This window comes from Branchiostoma belcheri, unplaced genomic scaffold (genome assembly GCF_001625305.1).
Source record: "Branchiostoma belcheri isolate BF01 breed outbred unplaced genomic scaffold, Haploidv18h27 scaffold361, whole genome shotgun sequence".
NCBI lineage: Eukaryota > Metazoa > Chordata > Leptocardii > Amphioxiformes > Branchiostomatidae > Branchiostoma > Branchiostoma belcheri.
In genome coordinates, this window is record NW_017803978.1 from 62,461 (window position 1) to 67,666 (window position 5,206).

The window sequence follows — 5,206 nt, forward strand, 5'->3', positions numbered from 1 at the left end:
ACCTGCATGTATACATTGGTCTTGTTGTCGTGTTCAAAATAAGTCTTTTGTTACATTACGAAACTGTGCAGTTATCTTGACAAACTATTTTAGAACGTTCTCAACAAAAACCTACCCAAGTTCGCGATTAGTATCACAAGCCAGTCACCATAACTACTTAAAAAATCATAATTTTTGGTGAGCAAAGCAATAAAATACAGGATACTAGAAAAGAGAGAAACTTTAAACGTTTTACCTGGTATGTTGGCGTACGTGGCGTCGGGTGTGTTTTCATTGTCGTTCGCACGTGCCTGGTAATCAGTCTGGGGTTGGTGCATCGGTGGGTCTGCTGGGTAAAAACAAAAACAAAGCCGGAATATAGCCATTTGTGAAAAATATTGGGGCTTTAACATACAAAACGAACAAGATAAAGAAAATAAACAATTTACCTGAACTAAAGGCGTACATAGGGTTGAACATTTTCGTAGCGGCGTTCGCAAGTGATCGCCAAGACGACAGGGGCTGCTGCGTACGTGTAGCGCCTAAAGAATAAAAAAACCTTAAGTTTGAATGCAGCCATCCGTGGATAATTTGAGGCATTTGATACAAGGTAGAAGATACAAAAATGAAACGAAGACCGTAATCAATTTACCTGCATTGGAGGGGTACATAGGGTTTGGTATATTGGGAGCGGCGTCCGGATGTGATCGCAGTGACTGAGGCTGCTGCATGGGCGCGGTGCCTGAGACAAGTAAAGAAAATTCAATTAGTCTTCTCGGAAAATTAACACCAGTAATAGGAAAAAGGAAATGATAAACTCTGTACATGATGTACCTGCATTGGAGGCGTACATAGGGTTGGGCATTCTTGCAGCGGCGTCCGCATCTGCTAGCCAATAAGACTCAGGCTGCCGCATGGGTGTGGCACCTGAGGGAAATAAAGAAAAATTCAAATAGGAAGATACAGTGTTTATCTTCGCCTAATCGTCAAATAATTACGACTGAGCAAGAATCATTTTAAAATGATTAAAAAATCATTAAGTACGATGGAAAAAATAACTAATGAAATACAAGGAATAGAAATATCTAAATTTTAGACAGCAATTCACTACGGGGCACTAATGGACAAATAAAATTATTGAATTTCTTTCTTTTTTCTCTCAAACGTCAGAAACAAAAAAGTTTGCCCAATTGTATATTTATATTTGTATATTTACCAGTGTCACACTCCTGAGACTGTTGCTCTTCTTCCGACATGATGACTCTGTAGGGTTCTGGACAGCGAAAAAACACGTCCTTCTCCTGGCGAGGCGGTTGTCGACTCACTTATGGTCCTAGACAAAAATTAATGTGAACCCAGATCCCGTAATCTGAGACTAGAGAAGGTCGAAGCCGCTCAGTAAGAACAATGACATCAAAACGATGCTTTGAGACCTCAGCCGAACTCGAATGCGAAATATTGGAAATGGCAAAGAGTGTACAAATGCATGTTGAATTTTCCACTAAATTCTGGCCAAATCGCACATTTAACATACGCACATTGAACGAAAATTTCTCTGTATAATTTCCCATGCGATACAATTAAGGAAAGGGAAACGATATGCAAGAAAAGAAAATTTTCAACACTCTTTTCTTACTAACAAAGGTTTACATCAAGGAACAAAAAAATGTACCGAAACAGAAGTAAACACGTTGTCCGTTATTGCTAGAAGATTTTTTAAAAAAGATTGATTTTTCTTTAGAAATCGTAATCATCTATTTTCCACCTTATGGCACTATCTTTTTGCCACCAGCTTGTTTACTCAAATGTAGTATTGAAAAAAGATTACCGTTAGTTGATTGATACATACGCCCACAATAATTGTCTTGCTGCTGAGCTGCCAGAAGATCATGTGGATTACTATATCAGAAGGAGTTCGTTCTTTGTACATCCTGTGAGAAAGATGAAAAGATTTTTTTTATTTAGATGGGAGTCGTGGATACACCTATTTCTCTCCGTATCATTCAAAGCTGATTTTGTCAGTAAGACAGATGGTACTCGTAATTATGACAATGTTTAGGGACTTTCATAATCGACCATTGACACTGACATGGTGATCATCAATTTCACTATATTGACATTATTCATTATAGAANTCTCCGTATCATTCAAAGCTGATTTTGTCAGTAAGACAGATGGTACTCGTAATTATGACAATGTTTAGGGACTTTCATAATCGACCATTGACACTGACATGGTGATCATCAATTTCACTATATTGACATTATTCATTATAGAATTCATTCATTCCTCTTGATGCTCTTGCTTATCCAACATGAAATATTCCAGATGTTTACCAATATCTGCCTTTTCTCCGTTTTGACTTATGCCCACGTGATAATAGTCTGGCTGCTAAGCTGCCAGAAGATTACATAGATACTTTGTACAGTTTGTATGAAAGATCTTCGACAGCTAAGCCAGGCCAAAAGATAAAAGATGCGAAGAAAATTATTTGGATAGGAGGATTAGGGGGCCATAGTGGTGAGATTTGGTCAGATGTCACAACCTTTTTTCAGCGACTAGAAGCCCTCTTTATACATGGGTACCTCATGACAGAAAACACTTTGTAAGGTTGTGTTAACGTGGCCAATTTGATTGGTCTTCGTGGTGCCTGATGCGTCATTTTAATGTTCCAGTGCAACATTGATTGGTGAAGTTGTGTGCCATCCTCCATAGTTTCCTCCGGCTCCCTTAGGTTACTGGCCACGCCTGACGCCTATGGACGTCCTAAAACATTTGTTCGATTGCTTTGAACTTTTAATATCTAACCAACGTTCTCGTGCCAATGTAAAGCCAACTTTCCTATGTGTAACAAATTAATCATGGCAGGTGGTGCATCATAATAATAATGGTGATTTTTTACACATTTAATGCGATGCTTGTGGCAGATTCTTTCAATCTTTCAATTTTATATGCATCGGTTTTTTGTAGAATTGTAAAGTTTATTTTATGATTAACAATCTCTTTAAAGTATGTCGTGACATTTGTAGATTACACTGCTACTGCAAATGGACTAGGAACCTCGGTTACATCAGTGCATCTTAGCAACCCTTTGTCTTAAATGATTGACTGTGACTTTCCCTGTATAAACAAATTCTATGTTCATGTTTATATAATTGTAAAGTAAAATGCTCCCATTTTGCTTATTGTAGTTTGCTGCTTATTTGTAATGCATCCTGTATAATAGAGACTATCTGCATGGGTATAGATATCTAGTTGCGAAGAGTCAGAAAATGCATGTGTCTGTTTATTATTCTGCCATGTATTCTCATGATAATTTCCTGTGTAGATGGTGGTAATACTGAATATTGAAATTGACACATCATGGCTGTTCGAAAGGAAGTAAAGTAAACGAATAGAGGGGGGGTGCCTGTGTGGGGGGGCGGTAGCTGTTGGTGGTGTTCAGCACCAAGGACAGATCGGTTAAACAGCTTATCCTCTGTAAGTGTGTGTGTGTGTGTGTGTGTGTGATGGGGGGTGGCGGCTCAGGCTTTGTGTGGAAAATGTGAAGTTTGTCATCGTTGTTTGCCCTGTTTCATCGACGTATTATTACAAATATGAGAAAAAAATGACATCAAAAGTTATGAGGCATCAAGGTCAAGCTGCTAAACTTTGCTACACCTTCGATAGGGGACTGTTCATTACCATCATACGCCCACAATAATTGTCTTGCTGCTAAGCTAAGCTTCCAGAAGATCATGTGGATTACTTTATCAGAAGGAGTTCGTTCTTTGTACATCCTGTGAGAAAGATGCAAAAAGGAAACACGAATAAAAAAGCCTAAAGCACAGCGAAACTAATCCAAAACCCAAACCTCTGCTTGGAGAGTAGTCTCCACCCAAGGACGTTCCGTAGAATGTTCTTGCTCCAACACGACTCTTTTGCAGCCTGAATAAATACAGTAGTAGAACTTTCCACACGTTACTCAGGTGAAAATGAGTATTGTATTGTGTCGGTGGCCTTGAGTGTCCTTTACCACGTCTTGGGATTAAATGTTGGAATATTAAGAAAAAGATGTTTCTAGTGGTTGTAAAAATCAAGGTTTCTCTCTAAACACGTGTTGGTATTGGCGACAGAACAGCTAGTACGTGTGCCCATGGCAAATCTGCCCTGTATAACGTTTCATTAAAAAAACGTCCTTGTTCTACGTACAATTTGGTAACAGACAATTTACTAGAGACTAGCACAAAATAACATCGAACGATATTTTTGACCAATCACTATCGCGGACGCGCGCTTGCTGTCCAGAAATGTATTATAATATATTCAATCATCAAGGACATTATAATGTCTGTATATATTGAAAAAAACGGATATTTTCTATCAGACAAGACGGCGCCACACAGCAGTAGTATAGAGGGTGAGAGAGAATGTCCATTCAGCCCAATCCTGTAGAATCGGTAGGTAAAATAACGTATCTCGTAGATGTTTGACACTCTGTGTTATTCAGATATAGTGAAATGAAAAAAAAAGACGAAGTTAAAATCTTTACACCGTAACTTGGTGGTGGAGTAAAGATGATGCAAACTCTGAACAGACTGGATACCAGGCCTTTTCCGGCTTCTAAAACTGTTTTTACTATTGGTTTATAAGATTGTTTCATGATGTTCTACTTGCTTTATGATTTACAATTTCCTTTATATATTGTTATTTAGTTGATTCACTTATTGGTTGATTGTTAAATTGCATTTAGTAACTTTTTATTAATTTCTTTATTATATTACATATATATGTATTATATGAACGTTTAATTTTATATACTGTAAGTTGCCATAGCCCATTTCAGGCAAGAAGCAAATAAAGTTCAGTGCCAGTACCAGTATCGGCCCCAGTCCTACTAAGCATAGACCTCTCCTGACATACTAGATCGTTCTGACGGCCTTTCTAACTACACGTATTACCATCCTGTAGGCGAACTGATCGAAGCCGACCCGCAAAAAACCGGCGTGCGCTAAGGGGCCTGGGCGGGCAGGCAGTACTCCAAGCTCCGTAGAGATACCAGGAAGCCTACGGTGGTCTGGCAGTCAGGCTTAAGGCGTACTCTAATGATGCATGGTACATCAATATATTGTCCATGGACAAGCGCACTAGCTGTTCTGCCGCCAATACCAACATGTATTTTGAGAGAAACCTTGATTTTCACAACCACCAGAAACATCTTTTTTTCTAAATATTCCAACATTTCATC